The sequence below is a fragment of the Dama dama genome, chromosome 12 (assembly GCF_033118175.1).
Source record: "Dama dama isolate Ldn47 chromosome 12, ASM3311817v1, whole genome shotgun sequence".
Classification (NCBI taxonomy): Eukaryota; Metazoa; Chordata; class Mammalia; order Artiodactyla; family Cervidae; genus Dama; species Dama dama.
Window position 1 is genome coordinate 52,219,055 of NC_083692.1, and position 19,482 is coordinate 52,238,536.

Here is a 19,482-nt window from a genome sequence, read left to right on the forward strand (position 1 = left end):
CTCCTGCACAGTACACATTCAACAAGGAGTCCCTAAACACACTTCTCTACAATTTCAACATCTCCCCACAGCAACTCGTTTTTACCTTATCAACCATCAATTGAAGAAAGGTTAGCAAACTACAACCAAATCTGACTTACTACTAGTTTTCAGGTGGTCTACAAGTTAAGGATTTTAAAGGGTTATAAAAAACTAAACAAAAACAAACAAGAAAATGCAACAGAGATGTATGAGGTCTACAAAGCCTGAAATATTTACTATCTAACTTGTTTAAAAAAAGGTTTGCTGGCTCCTCAATCAAACTGTGGTTCTCTTTGGCAGTCTGAACACTGAAGAGTTCAAACTATGGCCCTTCTCCAGCAATAGAATAGGACTTCATGCAATGTCTTTCGGGAACTTCACTCTGATTCCCATTTTGCTCTCAAAGGAAGTATCTGATGTGATTCTTTCAATGCTTAAAAAAATTAAGGCCACCACTGGTACTCCTAAAACACAAACCATTAATCTCATCGGTTCCTTTACCACCAAGTAATAATGTACAACAGACACCCCTCGTGTTGTCCCTGACCCAATGCATCCTTGGGCCTTAATCACATCCCATGATTCATTCTTAAGGGAGCTTCAAAACGTCCTGCCTAATGGCACTGTTCACTATTTTTAAAAATTATTTTAGTGCTTTATCTTATACCATAATAATCACTTTTGAAAATGAGCAAATACTTTCAGGAACAAGGATTTAAGGACTATACCTTGAATCATTTTCTTAGAATCTCCCAGGTACTACAGAGCCTGCTTGATCCAGCTCACTTCATTCTACCTCCAGGGCTTTCCGTTGCTATCCCTAAAAGTCAAGAAGGTTTTTTGTTTGTTTGTTTGTTTGTTTTTTAATTTTTATTATTATTATTATTTTTTCCAGTGGGTTTTGTCATACATTGATATGAATCAGCCATGGATTTACATGTATTCCCGATCAAGAAGGTTTTTAAATGGAAACAATTAGGGACCAAACCCTGTTGGTTAGTGACCCTCCCCAGCTGCAGCCCACTCTTTAGGAGTGGCTATTCTGAAACAGCCTCCTGGACTTTCTCTTAGATGGTCAGCTCTGGTAACTGTAGTTCCACCTTCTCGGATTCAACGAACTGTGGACTGAATCCGCAGGCGCGGAACCTGTGGTCCATTATACTCCATCATCTTACACAATGGACCTGAGAACTGCGGATTTTGTTATCCAGGGAGGGTTCCTGGAAGCAATTCGCCATGGATACTGAGGGATGACCGCGCTCACACTGAGGCACACACAGCACTCCAGCATTCCCCCCACTGCTGGAACTCCAGCTACTCACCCTTCCAAAGAAGAAAAGTGGGACAAAAACCCGTTCCCAGTTACATGAAGGAAATCCCTGGATGGGGGACCAGGTGGTTGGGTTTGGGTTCTTCTCTCACCACTCACCAGCTGTAAGACCTTGAATCAGTCACTTACCCTCTCTGACTCTGCATCCTTATCTAGAGGATTAGAGGGGTCACACCTGACTTATCCTCCTAGTGCTGTTATGAACTGCATAGGTGAGACTGGATGACAAAGTGTTTAGTCCACTAACATTTTGAAAGCCTGTACAACCGTAAGAGCCTGTTATCAGAGCAACAGCCATTCTGCAATCAGTCTGAGATGCTTGGAGCTGGAGTAATCAGTCTTCTCAGCACACCTGCCATCAGAATTTAGACATGTGGATTTTTCAGGGGAAAGAGATAAGAGTTTTGCTTTCTCCTCTACTTCATCTCTAAACCACATGGGTCTCCAAGGTCTCAAAGGACTTTTTATTTAAGGAAAAGACAGAAGACAATGCACACACCCCCAAAAGTCTATAAATGACCACCCATACCTCCATGGAGAATCTTTGATTAAAAAAAAAAAAAAAATGACATGAAGTCCTGCCACCAGGGAAGTCCCTAATGGTCCAGGGGTTAAGAATCTGCCTTTCAATGCAGGGGATGTGAGTTCAAACTCTGGTCAGGGAACTAAGATCCCATATGCCACAGGGCAACTAAACCTGTGTGCTGCAACTACTGAGCCCATGTGCTCTAGAGTCCACATGCCATAATGAAGACCTAGCACAGACAAAATTTTTTTAAATTTAACTAAAACAAAGTTTTTTAAAAAATATGGCAAAAGTATCCTTAACCATACTGCCATTTAGATGAGACAAAGTGATACCAACACCATGGTCGGTCCAGGGACCATCCAGAAAAAACTTACATATTATCAACTTCAAATTTCTGTGACTATGTCCTGTACATAGATACTCTCACATGAAATGAACATATCATTTGTGTGTTTTATATCTCTCTGCACTCACCTCAGCAATTAAGCCCCTGTGTACTGCATCTATTCACTTGAGAACATGTCTTTCATTTGACAGATCAAAAGATTTAGCATGTATTTTTCCTCCTCTTTCAAATCAGCCACTGCCTCTATGGAGCACTGATGCCCTTCCTTGAAAGTGCCGTTCTTTTTGAGTAGTTTTCACCTTGGGACTAAACATCTTTCACCTTCAGACTTGGTCATAACGTAGGCTGGTCCAGAAGAGATGGGTAAGGCCAGGGGGCCACCATCGTTTGCAAGGGGAGGAGGCTGTCTGGCATCATTTCAGGACCACTGGGAAAGTTAAAAGGAAGTTGCTAGCTACCAACGAGGGTTGCTCTATGGGTCCCCATGCACTCTTGCTTTTGTGCAAGCCCCCCGTTTCTCATGGGGCTTCCCAGGTGGCTCGGTGGTAAAGAATCCACTTGCAGTGCAGGAGATGAAGGTTCAATCCCTGGGTTGGGAAGATATCATGGAAAAGGAAATGGCAACCTGCTCCAATATTCTTGCCTGGGAAATCCCATGGACAGAAGAGCCTGAAGGGCTACAGTCTGTGGGGTCACAAGAGTGGCACAGGACTTAGTGACTAAACAACAACAACCTCTCTCACATGATACCAAATACCCTGCATCCCATAATTTCAGGAGATGTGTATAAAACCCTTTGCAGTTAATAGGTAAACATGTTTCAGTTTGTAAAAGCTTAAACATTAATTATTATAAATTTCATAGTTTCACATTTTCCTTTCAGTAATTCCTTTCCAGAATTCTAACATGTTATTAAGCTCTTGCAAATTTCAAAGCCCCCAGCTCTGTGTTTATGGATCCAATGGTTTAATCGTCCTATTGTCAACTCTCACTGCTTGGGCTATAAGAGAAGATTTTGAAAGAGGAGTGGGGGTAGGAAGGTATGAGGGAAGACCAGAGTTCCTGGAGCGGAAGGGCATAGGACCAAAACACTCAGAGTTGTCACAGTGTACGCTGCTCACTCCTATTCTCCCAGGACCAAATGTGCCACCAAATACTGGGGGAAAACTTGTGTTTAAAGTTGCTCCATTTCTCAGTACTGATCTCGTGTATCCTATAAATCTTCCCAAATTTGGCAACATGATGTACTCATACTGGAAAGAGAACTATGCTAAGAGCTATGGCTCCTGGCTAAGGATCCAGGTCTAGATGCACCTCCTGGCTCCATGACCCTGGCATTACAGACTTCCTACACCTCACTCATCCATAAAGAGGGGTCAATGCCATCAATCAGCCTTAGCGCTGTTGTAAGCGTGAAATGTTATGAGTTAAATGAAAGTTCTTTGTAAACTGTAAAGTGCTATAAAATGCAAAAGAACATTACTACTAAGTTCTCCTGGCCAGTCATGTGACAATTCACAGGACACACAGTTTGTAAGGAGACTATGTGTATACCCAGGGTTCCTCATGGTTCTTTGTGAGATAATTTCCAACTTCTTGCTAAAACTAACAGGAATTCCCCAGCGGTCCAGTGGTTAGGACTCTGTGTTTTCATTGCCAAGAGCTCAAGTTTGAGACCTAGTAAGGGAACTAAGATCGTATAGGCCTCCTGGGGTAGCCAAAAAAAAAGTGTGTTGGGTCGGGAGGGATGAAACTAATGGCATAAGAAGTCTTCAAACATGAGATGTAGAAAACTGACCTAGACTAAATGGTGGAAGTATCCTAATGTCCAATCAAGCACCTACATTCTACATGCATAAACATATATTCTATTTCATTTCTTTTGGTTTAAGGAACTCAGAGAATTTACTCATGCCTACCTCTGAAAAAGAAGGGTTGGAACTCTTGACTGTGAAACTGTCAGGAAGTCAATGACATGCATTTTATTTAGTCTGTATACAAAAACTCGTGCTATACTACAACCATGTTGCGTAGTCCACTTCTGCTTATTCCCCAAGAGTTTTTGTTTGTTGGGGGCATTTCATTTTGTTTTGCCAAAGAGCTCCTGAAAAGTGACAGAACATTCTCACAGAAGGCTGAAAACTGGTACCAGTTTACCCGACCTGACTGAGAGGGTTTTAAACTAAATTTAGGTAGGAAAAGGGAATAACAAAAAAATATCCAAAGAAAATCAACTTAAGGAGTTCCCAGTGGTCAAAGCTGAAACAATTTGGGCAACAAAGAAGGCAAATTAGTAGTGAATTATACCACCAGGGTATAAAATAAAAATCCTTGAGTCCATACTGATATAAATAAATATCTGAATAAGTAAATATATTTGGGAGAATAGACAAATCTACTGAGCAGAAGAATTTCAAGTAATTTATGTAGATGGGTGCCACAGCCTCAGGAGGGGGAGCCGACCTCTCCGTCCTTCCAGTGTGAGTCATGCAGGGACCTCCTTCCAGAGAGGACAGCATGAAAGGGGCGGGGGGCTGAGTGTCGACTTTGCCGTGGAGAAACCAGACAAACTACCTCAGCCAAGGGGTCGAGGTGAACACCAGCAGTGGTAAGTCATGTTGCTGGTATGTAGCCTCTGTTTACTATAACGAGAATGGCACTTGATCTCTGTGGTCTTCCTCCCCAAACCTACAGTCCTAGTCTAGTGAGGACAAAGCATCAGACAAATCTCAATAGAGAGACATTTTATAAAATTCCTGACCAGTACTCTTCAAAACTGTCAAACAGAAAAACAGGGAGAGCCTAAAAATTGTCACAGTGAAAAGGAGATTAAAGAAACATGACCACTAAATGTTAGGTATGATATTTATGTAGTATGTAGATATTTATGTAGTGTGATATTTCATCCAGTAGTATCTGGATGGGATCTGAACACAGAAAAAGACATTAGGAAAGAACTAAGGAAATCTGAATAAAGTATGGGCATGCTTACCAAGGATCCATATTGTTCAGTCAGACTATCAATAGTGGTTCATTAATTGAAACAAATGTGCTATCTTAAAGTAAGATGTTAATAACAGAGGAAACTAGATATAGATATACAGAAAGTTCCTGTACTAGCGCTTTAGTTTTTTTTTAAGTTTCAAAATATTCTAAAAAAAAAAGTTAATCTTTCAAAAAGATAAAAAAACTACCCCTTCATTCAATCAGCAAATATTTAAATGCCTACAATATGCTAATAACTGTCAGATAAAGTTCTTACTCTGATGAAGTTTATGTTCTAGTAGGAGAAGGCATCACAAATAATAAAGTAAATTCATAATATCGAATCCAAAGATGATTTTTAAGACAAGGAATAAAATGAGAACATCCCAAAGAGGCATGTGGTGCATTAAAATTTGGAAAACGCTTAGATTTTTAAGGCTCTATTTGTCATTACACAGCAAAAGGTTTTGTCTTTGGCCTTATCTAGGTTATCAAACAGATGGCTTGTAAAAATTTATTTTAAAAATTTTGTCATTATTAAGAATCAGCAAGTAGGGACTTCCCTGGTGGTCCAATGGTTAAGACTGTGCACTTCTAATGCAGGGATATGGGTTCAATTCCTGGTTGGGTAGCTAAGATTCTACATGCCTTGTGGCAAAAACAAATAAACAAACATAAAACAGAAAAAATACTGCAACAAATTTAATAGACTTCAAAACTGGCCCATGTTAAAAAAAAAAAAAAAAAGAATCGGCAAGTGCTCTCAGCAAAGAATGCAAAATCACACATTTCCTTCAATAATTTGGATGAATAGAAAGTAAGCTTTTCATAATTTTATGTAATAAATGACAACACAAATCCAAAGGGATCTTGACAGGGTAAAACTATGTAGTAATGTCAAGGGCGAAATTTAACAAAAATTTGGTTGCAAAATTTACACTCATGTCCAAACATTTCAGTTGCACAAATAAAAGATGAAGGATCAAAGTGAGTGGCATTTTCCATGAGCAAAGACTCAGAACTTTGGTTGACCATAGACTTGATTGGTGCCAACAGTTCAATGTGGTTAACGCCACTTCAGTCCAAACGGATAGGAATTAATGTACAGGTCAAAGAAGCTAGTAACCCTACTTATCTCTGCTGTTGTCAGGCCACACCTGGAGGTTCTTCACCATTTATAACCACCACATTCAAAAAGGAATATTGACAAATTAGTGTATGCAGAGGAATATGAAAGAACAGTAAAGACTCTGGTAACAAGTCGCTTACATGAGTAAAGAGTTTAAGAGGAAGAAATATTTACCATAAAAAAAAAAAGACTAAACAAAGGTGTATTAGGAGGTGGATATTTTGGGGCTATAAAATAGTTTAAAAAAAAAAAAAGTCACAAAGTCATGTCCAACTCTTTGAGACCCCATGGACTGCAGCCCTCCAGGCTCCTCTGTCCATGGAATTCTCCAGGCAAGAATACTAGAGTGGGTTGCCATTTCCTTCTCCAGGGGATCTTCCCAACTTAGGGATCAAACCCAGTTCTCCAAAATAGTAAAGAAGTTGATAAACCCTCTCCCCAGAAAACAATGATAAAACTGGACAAAACTGTCCAAAAAAAAAAAAGCAAACATATCAGGACTTTAGAAATTGATCAAATCCAAACAACAAATTGGGAAGAGTTTAATCATGAAAAGGTGCTGAAATAATGGGAGCATGTGGTATTCTTACCTGGGGTGGTCCTTATCCCTTCCACCCCACAGCTCAGTCAGTATGTACTATAATTTTACCAGAACATAGCTACTCAAGAAAACCAGCAGATTACGGTTAGAAAATGAGGTTCAAGTGGTCAGTGAATTTGAGAGGGAGAATAGAAAACCCACTCAAAGAAAGGAATAGGGAATTTCAGTATCTCTTCTAGTCTGAGTTTCTGGTCCTAGGTAGGAAGTGCAGCAACCACAAAAAGAACCAGAAATTTAGTGGGAAGGTACTTGACTAGTTTCCCACAGAACCCTGACTGGTTTCCTGATTATGTTCATGCACAGGGGAAGACAAAACAAGGCCTGAGAACAAGTAAAAACCGAGGCTAATCTGAAAACAACATGAACATTCCATGTGCTTTCCAATGGACACAGAGATCAACTGCAAAGAGTGGAAGCCTAGTGTTTGTGCAAAGTTCCTGGCCAATTATCAATTAACCAACAACATATACAGGCCCATGGGAAACCTCTCTAGGTGACCAGGTTGAAAAATAAAAACAACTGAAAAATCAGAGCATAGATATCACCAGTGGTAACACATCACAGGGCACACAGATGCCACAGATTAAATCCAAGAAAGTTACTTTAAAAAAAGAAAAGAATTTTTGGTTTCTACTGCAACATGTAAAGAACTCAGAAGTCATCACTCCCATCCTGAACACACAGAAAATCAACAGCTTTTCTTAGATCCATCAGATAATTGAACAAACAGGGCAAACCACCACCCTAGAAACTGGAGAGACAGGTCAATTCAAAGAATCATAAGAACAAAAGCCACGGGTGATAGTACTTCACCTATTAGTACCAGAATATTTAATAGCAGTTAAATGTTAATTTGTTCGTAGTGATGCTTTCTAAGGCCCACTTGACTTCACTTTCCAGGATGTCTGGCTCTAGGTGAGTGATCACACCATCATGATTATCTGGGTCATGAAGATCTTTTTTGTACAGTTCTTCTGTGTATTCTTGCCACCTCTTCTTAATATCTTCTGCTTCTGTTAGATCCATACCATTTCTGTCCTTTATCGAACCTGTCTTTGCCTGAAATGTTCCCTTGGTATCTCTAATTTTCTTCAAGAGATCTCTAGTCTTTCCCATTCTGTTGTTTTCCTCTATTTCTTGGCATCAATCGCTGAGGAAGGCTTTCTTATCTCTCCTTGCTATTCTTTGGAACTCTGCATTTAAATGGGAATATCTTTCCTTTTCTCCTTTGCTTTTCGCTTCTCTTCTTTTCACAGCTATTTGTAAGGCCTCCTCAGACAACCATTTTGCCTTCTTGCATTTCTTTTCCATGGGGATGGTCTTGATCCCTGTCTCCTGTACAATGTCATGAACTTCCATCCATAGTTCATCAGGAACTCTGTCTATCAAGTCTAGTCCTTTAAATCTATTTCTCACATCCACTGTATAGTCATAAGGGATTTGATTTAGGTCATACCTGAACGGTCTAGTGCTTTTCCCTACTTTCTTCAGTTTAAGTCTGAATTTGGCAATAAGGAGTTCATGATCAGAGCCACAGTCAGCTCCTGGTCTTGTTTCTGCTGACTGTATAGAGCTTCTCCATCTTTGGCTGCAAAGAATATAATCAATCTGATTTCGGTGTTGACCATCTGGTGATGTCCATGTGTAGAGTCTTCTCTTGTGTTGTTGGAAGAGGGTGTTTGCTATGACCAGTGTGTTCTCTTGGCAAAACTCTATTAGCTTTTGCCCTGCTTCATTCCATACTCCAAGGCCAAATTTGCCTGTTACTCCATCGAAAAAGAAAGAGAGTTCCAGAAAAACATTTATTTCTGCTTTACTGACTATGCCAAAGCCTTCAACTGTGTGGATCACAATAAACTGCGGAAAATTTTGAAAGAGATGGGAATACCAGACCACCTGACCTGCCTCTTGAGAAACCTGTATGCAGGTCAGGAAGCAGCAGTTAGAATTGGACATAGAACAACAGACTGGTTCCAAATAGGAAAAGGAGTACGTTAAGGCTGTATATTGTCACCCTGCTTATTTAACTTATATGCAGAGTACATCATGAGAAATGCTGGGCTGGACGAAGCACAAGCTGGAATCAAGATTGCCGGGAGAAATATCAAAAACCTCAGATATGCAGATGATACCACCCTTATGGCAGAGAGTGAAGAGGAACTAAAAAGCCTCTTGATGAAAGTGAAAGAGGAAAGTGAAAAAGTTGGCTTAAAGCTTAACATTCAGAAAACTAAGATCATGGCATCTGGTCCCATCACCTCATGGGAAATAGATGGGGAGACAGTGGAAACTGTGTCAGACTTTATTTTTTTGGGCTCCAAAATCACTGCAGATGGTGATTGCAGCCATGAAATTAAAAGACACTTACTCCTTGGAAGGAAAATTATGGCCAACCTAGATAGCATATTAAAAAGCAGAGACATTACTTTGCCAACAAAGGTCCATCTGGTCATGGCTACGGTTTTTCCAGTGGTCATGTATGGATGTGAGAGTTGGACTGTGAAGAAAGCTGAGTGCCAAAAAATTGATGCTTTTAAACTTTGGTGTTGGAGAAGCCTCTTGAGAGTCCCTTGGACTGCAAGGAGATCCAACCAGTCCATCCTAAAGGAGATCAGTCCTGGGTGTTCATTGGAAGGACTGATGCTGAAGCTGAAACTCCAGTACTTTGGTCACCTCATGCGAAGAGCTGACTCATTGGAAAAGATCCTGATGCTGGGAGGGATTGGGGGCAGGAGAAGGGGGCGTCAGAAGATGAGATGGCTGGATGGCATCACCAACTCGATGGGCATGAATTTGAGTAAACTCTGGGAGTTGGTGATGGACAGGGAGGCCTGGCGTGCTGCGATTCATGGGGTTGCAAAGAGTCGGACACGACTGAGCGACTGAACTGAACTGAAATGTTAATTTAAATAATGGTGATTAATAGCTGGATGCTGAGCATGGACCAGCTTGAGGGTTAAAAATTCTGGGGACTCAGTTTTTAGGAGTTGCCCACATTTTCACGAGATTTCCCTGCAGACCTTACCAGGTTCTCACAGCAAGAGGAAATTTTCCCCCCTCAAGCTAGGAGAGGAAGAAAGTAAGCATGAAATATGAAATACAAGCACAGTATTCTGTTCTTCATAACAAAGTTCTGCCCTCAACACCCTTACCTGCCCAGACCCTTTGCACAGGCATGCTTGTGAAGTCGCTTCAGTCTTGTCTGACTCTGTGCAACCCTATGGACTGTAGCCTGCCAGGGTCCTTTGTCTATGGGATTCTCCAGATCCTTTACCAGACCCTTATCTGACCTAGGAGAATGGAAATTAGACACCTTGAGCTCCCTGTAGCCTTTCTCTCTCACATCAGAGAAGATAAAGAAAAGGCTAAAAGATAATTCTGAAGGGATTCAACCCACCAAAAAAAAAAAAAAACACCCTAAAATTTAATCATAAAACTGTATATTGCTTACCCTTTCCAATACTTACCACCACATCAGCTAGGGTACAATATAATGACAGTGGATTACAACTGAGGGAGATGCAAGATCCCAACTATACTTAACAAAAAGTTTCTAGGGAAACCCAAAGAAACAGGGAAAACTGCAATAAGGACATGAAACTGAATCCTCCAGCACACATATCCAGGATAAACACTAAACACAGCTTAACTCCTAACTAGGTAAACATAAGACCATACCCTTAAAGTTCTTTTTTTTTTTTTAAACTCAGTACCTGTATATCAATGTGTCATGTTCAACTTGCAGCAAAAATGTACAAGTCATGTTAAGAGGCCAGAAAAAAAAAAAGGTCTGAAGAGACAAAGCAAAATCACAACTTTGACACTGACATTGGAAATAAGCTAAGGGATCAAATGGAAAAAATGTACAACATGCAAGAGCAGATGAGAAATATAAGCAAAGAGGTGGTAATTCCAAGAAAGAATCAGGGACTTCTCTAGTGGTCCAGTAGTTGATGGGCTATACTTTCAATGTGGGGGAGGGGGTGGGTTCAATCCTGGTCAAGGAACTAAGATCAGACATGCAGTGTGGTGTGGATAAAAAATTAAAAATAAAAAAAAACAGAAAAAATAATCAAAATGAAGTGCTAGAGAGCCAAAACACTTTAAAAGACATTAAGAATGCTTCTGATAACCTCATCAATAGACTGAGTATGGTTTAGAAAAACAGTGATCTTGAAAATACATCTGTAAAAATATCCCAAACTGAAAAGGAAAAATAAAATTTAAAATAAAAGCAATAGAATATCCAGTAACTGTGGGACAGCTGCAAAAGGTGTTACATACATATAATAAAAATGCAGAAGGAAAAGAAAGGTCAGAAAAGATATTTGAAATAATAATGGCAGTGTGTGTGTGCATGCATGCTAAGTCATTTCAGTCATGTCTGACTCTTTGTGACCCCGTGGACTGTAACCTGCCAGGCTCCTCTGTTCATGGGATTCTTCAGGCAAGAATACTGGAGTGGGTTGTCATGCCCTCCTCCAGGGGATCTTCCTGATTCAGGGATTGAACCCACATCTCCTGTAGCTACTGAACTGCAGGCAGATTCTTTACTGCCGAGCCACCAGGAAAGCCCCAATAAAGGCAGAGCATATTCCAAAATTCATGACAGATACCAATCCACATACCCAGAAAGCTCAGAGAACACCAAGTATATCAAATACAAAAATCTACACTGAGGAATATCACGTTGAAATTGCAGAAAACCATAGTCAAACAGGTAATCAAGAAAGAAGCTAAAGAGAGAAATCACTTTAGAGATGTACATATAGAGGAACAGGAATAAGAATTACACTGAACTTTTCTTCAGAAGCCACACAAGTGAGAAAAGATTGGAGTGAAATATATAAAGTGTTAAAGGAAAAATGCATCAATCTAGAGTTCTGTATCTTGTTAAATTATCCTTCATGGTAAAGTAGAAATAATGGCTTTATCAAGGAGAAAAAAGGTGGGGGTGGAATTTGTTGTCAAATCCATTATTTTAATTGGAGACTTCATCCTGTCTCAATAATAGACAAGTGATCCTTCATGTAGAAAATAAGTAAGGATGTTGCAGAACTGAACAGCACCCATCAATATAAACTGACACTCATAGAATACTTCACTCCAAAGCAGCAGAATATATATCCTTAATCTAATGTGGCACAAAGCCCCAAACAGATTCCATTTTGGTTAATATAATACAATGAATGAATTTAAAAGAATAGAAATCATAAAATATGATCTTAGACCACAGTGTAAAATGTGAAATGTCAGTCACTCAGTTGTGTCTGACTCTTTGCGACCCCATGGACTATACTGCAACAGACTTCTCTGTCTATGGAATTCTCCAAGCAAGAATACTGGAGTGGGTTGCAGTGCCCTTCTCCAAGGGATCTTCCCAACCCAGGGATCAACCCTGGGTCTCCCACACTGCAGGCAGATTCTTTACCATCTGAGCCACCAGGGAAACCCCTTAGACCACGATGGAATTAAATTAAAAATCAGTAACATAATATTACACAACCCACTTCTAAATAATACATGGGTCAAAGAAGATTTTTTTCAAAATTTTAAGAAAGCTAAATGGAAAGGAAGATACAACTTACTGAAATTTGTGAGATACAGAGAAAGCACAGTCTGGAGGGAAACTGATAGCATCAAATGCATATACTAGAAAAGAGGAAAAACTCTATAATCAACAACCCATGCTTTCATCTTAAGGGAAACAGAAAAAGAAAGGCATCATCAGCCTAAAACAAGCCAAAGAAAAATACAGTTAAAACTAGAGTAAACACCAATGAAATTGAAAATATGAAATCAATACAGAAAATAAACAAAACTAAAAGCAGTTTCTTTGAAAAGATCAACAAAATCAATAAACCTCTAGCAAGGCTAATCATGAAAAAAAGAGAAGAAAAAAATTATACTTAATCAGAAATGAAAGATGGGCCATCTCTACTGATCCCATAGACATCAAAAACATAGTAAAGGTATATTATTAACAGTTCCATGATAAACTTGATAACCTAGACAAAATGAGTCCATTTCTTCAAAGACATAACCTGCTGAAACTTACATAAGAATTAATAGATGGTTCTATTTCAAAATTTGAATAAATAATCAATACTCTTCTAAAGAGGAAGCACAAGGCCTAGGTAGGTTCACTCATGAATACTATGAAACATTTAAGGAAGAAATGACATCAATTCTCTGCAGTCTCTTTCAGAGGATAAAAGCAGAAATAATATTTCCTAACTCATTCTATGAGGCCAGTATTATCCTAATACCAAAACCAGACAAAGACATTATAAGAAAACTACTGACCAGTATCTCTAATGAACATAGATGTAAAAATCCTCAACAAAATGTTAACAAATGAAATCTAACAAATACATAAAAAGAATTATACACCATGAGCAAGTTGGATTTATCCCAGGTATGCAAGGCTGGTTCATCATTCAAAAATAATTAATGTAATCCATTACATCAAGAGATTAAAAAGAAAAATCACAGGATTATATCAATCCATGCAGAAAAAGCACTGACAAAATCTAATATCCATTTACAATAAAAACTCTCAGTAAACTAGGAATAGATGATAACTTTCTCAATTTGATAAAGAATATCTATATCATTGACTCGATGGACATGAGTTTGAGCAAACTCTGGGAGTTGGTGATGGACAGCAAAGCCTGGCCTGTTGCACTTCATGGGGTTGCACAGAGTCAGACATGACTGAGCGACTGAACTGAACTGATCTACAAAAAAAACCTACAGCTAATATTATACTTTATAGTGAGGAAGTAAAAAACTTTCCCACTAAAATCAGGTACAAAGCAAGAATGATCCGTCTAAAATGAGAACCACCATAGGATTTAGCAATTCCACTTCTGGGTGTTTATTCAAAGAAAATAAAAACATTAACATGTGACAAACCCACAGCAAGTATCACCCTCAATGGTGAAAAATTGAAAGCATTTCCCCTGAAATCAGGAACAAGACAAGGATGCCCACTCTCACCACTACTATTCAACATAGTGTTGGAAGTTTTGGCCACAGCAATCAGAGCAGAAAAAGAAGTAAAAGGAATCCAGATAGGAAAAGAAGAAGTGAAACTCTCGCTGTTTGCAGATGACATGATCCTCTACATAGAAAACCCTAAAGGCTCTACCAGAAAATTACTAGAGCTAATCCATGAATATAGTAAAGTTGCAGGATATAAAATTAACACACAAAAATCCCTTGCATTCCTATATACTAACAATGAAAAAACAGAAAGAGAAATTAAGGAAACAATACCATTCACCATTGCAACAAAAAGAATAAAATACTTAGGAATATATCTACCTAAAGAAACAAAAGACCTATACATAGAAAACTATAAAACACTGATGAAAGAAATCAAAGAGGACACAAATAGATGGAGAAACATACCATGCTCATGGATTGGAAGAATCAATATTGTCAAAATGGCTATTCTACCCAAAGCAGTCTATAGATTCAATGCAATCCCTACCAAGCTACCAACAGTATTTTTCACAGAACTAGAACAAATAATTTCACAATTTGTACGGAAATACAAAAAACCTTGAATAGCCAAAGTAATCTTGAGAAAGAAGAATGGAACTGGAGGAATCAACCTGCCTGACTTCAGACTCTACTACAAAGTCACAGTCATCAAGACAGTATGGCACTGGCACAAAGACAGAAATATAGATCATTGGAACAGAATAGAAAGCCCAGAGATAAATCCACGAACCTATGGACACCTTATCTTTGACAAAGGAGGCAAGGATATACAATGGAAAAAAGACAACCTCTTTAACAAGTGGTGCTGGGAAAGCTGGTCAACCACTTGTAAAAGAATGAAACTAGAACACTTTCTAACACCATACACAAAAATAAACTCAAAATGGATTAAAGATCTAAATGTAAGACCAGAAACTATAAAACTCCTAGAGGAGAACATAGGCAAAACACTCTCCGACATAAACCACAGCAAGATCCTCTATGACCCACCTCCCAGAATATTGGAAATAAAAGCAAAACTAAACAAATGGGACCTAATGAAACTTAAAAGCTTTTGCACTACAAAGGAAACTATAAGTAAGGTGAAAAGACAGTCCTCAGATTGGGAGAAAATAATAGCAAATGAAGAAACAAAGGATTAATCTCAAAAATATACAAGCAACTCCTGCAGCTCAATTCCAGAAAAATAAATGACCCAATCAAAAAATGGGCCAAAGAACTAAACAGACATTTCTCCAAAGAAGACATACAGATGGCTAACAAACACATGAAAAGATGCTCAACATCACTCATTATCAGAGAAATGCAAATCAAAACCACAATGAGGTACCATTACACGCCAGTCAGGATGGCTGCTATCCAAAAGTCTACAAGCAATAAATGCTGGAGAGGGTGTGGAGAAAAGGGAACTCTATTACACTGTTGGTGGGAATGCAAACTAGTACAGCCGCTATGGAAAACAGTGTGGAGATTTCTTAAAAAACTGGAAATAGAACTGCCATATGACCCAGCAATCCCACTTCTGGGCATACACACTGAGGAAACCAGATCTGAAAGAGACACGTGCACCCCAATGTTCATCGCAGCACTGTTTATAATAGCCAGGACATGGAAGCAACCTAGATGCCCATCAGCAGATGAATGGATAAGGAAGCTGTGGTACATATATACCATGGAATATTACTCAGCCATTAAAAAGAATTCATTTGAACCAGTTCTAATGAGATGGATGAAACTGGAGCCCATTATACAGAGTGAAGTAAGCCAGAAAGATAAAGAACATTACAGCATACTAACACATATATATGGAATTTAGAAAGATGGTAACAACAACCCTATATGCAAAACAGAAAAAGAGACACAGAAGTACAGAACAGACTTTTGAACTTTGTGGGAGAAGGTGAGGGTGGGATGTTGCAAAAGAACAGCATGTATATTATCTATGGTGAAACAGATCACCAGCCCAGGTGGGATGCATGAGACAAGTGCTCGAGCCTGGTGCACTGGGAAGACCCAGAGGAATCGGGTGGAGAGGGAGGTGGGAGGGGGGATCGGGATGGGGAATACGTGTAAATCTATTGCTGATTCATGTCAATGTATGACAAAACCCACTGGAAAAAAAAAAACATTAACATGAAAAGATATACGCATACCATGTTCATTATATCATTATTTACAATAGCCAAGAAATTTAAACAACCTAAGTATCCACAAATGTGATATATGTGATGGAATATTGACCAGATCAAAGTCACCCAATCTGTCTGACTCTTTGTGACCCCATGGACTGCAGCCTGCCAGGCTCCTCTATCCATGAAATTCTCTAGGCAAAAATATTGAAGTATCTTTGATGAAGAAGTATCCCTTCTCCAGGAATATTATTCAGCCTTAAAAAATAAGAAAACCTTGTTATTTGTAACAACATGAATAAAGACCTTGAGGGCATCTTGCTAAGTGGAATAAGTCAGACAGAGATAGACAAATGCTGTATCATCTCACTTACATGCAGAAGCTAAACAACAAACAAATTCAAAATTAAAAAGCATGAGTTCATGAATACAGAGAACAAATCAGCAATTATCAGAGGTGGGGGTGAGGAGTGGGTGAAATGGAAGGCGGTTAAAAAGTACAGACTCCCAGCTATAAAATAAATAAGTCATAGGATGTAATGTACAGCATGGTGATTAGAGTTAAAGAATACTGTAATGTATATTTGAAAGTTGCTAATAGAGTAAATCTTGAATATTTTCATCACAAGAAAAATATTTTGTAAATCAGAAGGACAGATGCAAATTAGATTTATTGTGGTAAAATTTGGGGGTCAAATTTGAAATTAAAAACCATACCATTTACATTAGCATGTAAATAATGAATTACTTATAACTCTAACAAAATATGTACAAGATCTGAGGAAAATTATAAAATCTCTGATGAATGAAATCAAAGAACTAAATAAATAGATATTTTATATTCATGGATAGGAAAATTCTATATTATCAATATGTTAGTTCTTCCAAAATTGTTTTACAGACAAAGCAAACTAAATCAAAACCCCAGAAAGTTATTTTATGGATTTCAACAAACTCATCCTAAAGTTTATATGGAAAAGCAAAAGATCCAAAATAGTCAACACAATATTAAAGAAGAACAAAGCTGGAGGAGTGGCACCACAACTTCAAGACTTACTATAAAGCCACATAGTCAAGACACTGTGGTACTGAAAAAGAATAAACAAATAGATCAATAGAACAAAGGGCCCAGAAATAACTCTCTATAACATAGTTAACTGATTTTTGACAAAGGAGTCAAAGCAAGACAAAGTTACAAAGATGGTCTCTTCAACAATGGTGCTAGAACAACTGAATATCCACATGCAAAAAAAATGAATAGACACGGAATATATATCCTTCACAAAAACTGATTCAAAGTGGATCACAGACCTAAATATAAAGTGCAAAATGATTAAAACTCCTAGAAGTTAACAAGAGTTAGATGACCTTGGGTGTGGCAATGACTTTCAAGATATTACATCAAAAGCATCATCCATGAAAGGAATAACTGATAAGCTGGACTTCATTTTAAAAACTTCAGGTCTATGAAAGACAATGTCATGAGAATTAGAAAACAAGCCTCACATGAGAAGAAATATTTCCAAAAGACATATCTGATAAAGAACTATTATTTAAAGTATACAAAGAACTTTTCAAACTCACTCATAAGGAAACAACCACCCTAGTTTTTAAAATGGGACCAAAGTCCACATCTCACCAAAGAAGATACATAGATGGCAAAAAGCATACGAAAAGATAGTCCATAGCATATGTCATCAGGGAAATGCAGATTAAAACAATGAGATACCACTACATACTTATTAGAATGACCAAAATCCAGAACAGTAACAATACCAAATGTTGGTGAGGTTGTGGAACAACAAGAATTCTCTTTCATCACTGGTGGGAATACAAAATGGTGCAGCCAATTCAGAAGATAGCCTGCTGGTTATGTTACAAAGTTATATACTTTTTTATATGATCCAGCATTTTCACTTTTTTGGTATTTACCCAAAGTAGTTGAAAATTTATATCCACCCAAAAAATCTACACATTGATGGTTATAGAAGCTTTATTCATAATTGCCAAACCATAGAAGCAACTAATATACCTTTTAGAAAGTGAATGGATAAACTGTGCTATATTCATACAACAAATATTATTCAGAGATAAAAAGATACAAATTATTAAGCCATGAAAAGACATACAGGATCCTTAATTACAAATTACTAAGTGAAAGAAGCCAATCTAAAATTGATGCTTTTGAACTGTGGTGTTGGGGAAGACTCTTGAGAGTCCCTTGGACTGCAAGGAGATCCAACCAGTCAATCCTAAAGGAAATCAGTCCTGAATATTCATTGGAAGGACTGATGCTGAAGCTGAAACTCCAATACTTTGGCCACCTGATGTGAAGAACCGACTCATTGGAAAAGACCCTGATGCTGGGAAAGATTGAAGGCAGGAGGAGAAGGGGACGACAGAGGATGAGATAATTGGATGGCATCACTGACTTGATGGACATGAGTTTGAGTAAACTCCGGGAGTTCGTGATGGGCAGGGAAGCCTGGCGTGCTGCGATTCATGGGCTCGCAAAGAGTCGGACACGACTGAGAGACTGAACTGACTGAACTGACTGACTTTTACTAGGAGATGAAAGGCACACAAAAGTTTCAGATTTGTCCTCTGTCCTTAAAACGCTGGAAAGACAATCTTTGTAGAAGCCAGTGAACATACCTGAAGCAATTAGCAGATAACAGACGTTGTACAATGAAGCCATAGATTGTAGGGTATAAATATAATTAAATTCTGTAGAAGTTAAATCACAGACAGCTTTAAGATCCACCAGGATTAAAACAAGCTACCTGATGGTGAAACCATACAACTGACTTAACTGTCCACACCCAAAGCAAGTTATTTTGAACCAGGTATTAAGTAGTCTTCTGAAGGCTTCTGACACCAACATGCTGTTAGATAATATTCATCAAGTAGTTTCACAGGAACAGGAGAAATTAGTGCTTTCAAAAGAAGTAATTTAAAACACGCTCCCCAAGATCATTTCCGGATGTGCAAATTCACAGCAGATTATTTCTTGAATTTTACTCATCTCTAAAATCTACATATGAGACACAGCAGTGAAAGTTTTGATAGATCAGTGCAACTTAAGCACTGCTATCATGACAGTCATCACCACTGGATTTTTTTTCTTTATATTTTTCCATCTGCAGTCTTGCCTTCTGTTGCTCTGGGATTTTTCAGAATGGCATCAACACAAAGACTTGTGTTATTTCAATACTGTATGGAAAAGCCTCCAAGCAAAGGAACTTTTTGGTGGCTCAGACAGTGAAGAGGAGAACTGGGTTTGATCGCTGAGTCAGAAAGATCCCCTGGAGAAAGAAATGGCAGCCCACTCCAGTATTCTTGCTTGGAAAATCCCATGGCTGGAGAAGCCTGGCAGACTGCAGGCCAGGGGGTCACGAAGA

At 38.5% G+C, this 19,482-nt stretch overlaps 1 long non-coding RNA gene across 1 annotated transcript in view; it reads right to left on the reverse strand.

Moving 5' to 3' along the window:
• Window positions 1-769: 769 nt before the first annotated feature.
• The window catches only part of LOC133067230 (uncharacterized), a 30,401-nt gene continuing 11,688 nt past the window's right edge, over window positions 770-19,482 (reverse strand). The window contains exon 3 of the long non-coding RNA XR_009695224.1: window positions 770-841. This is a non-coding gene — a long non-coding RNA (uncharacterized LOC133067230). The remainder of the gene's footprint in view (window positions 842-19,482) is intronic.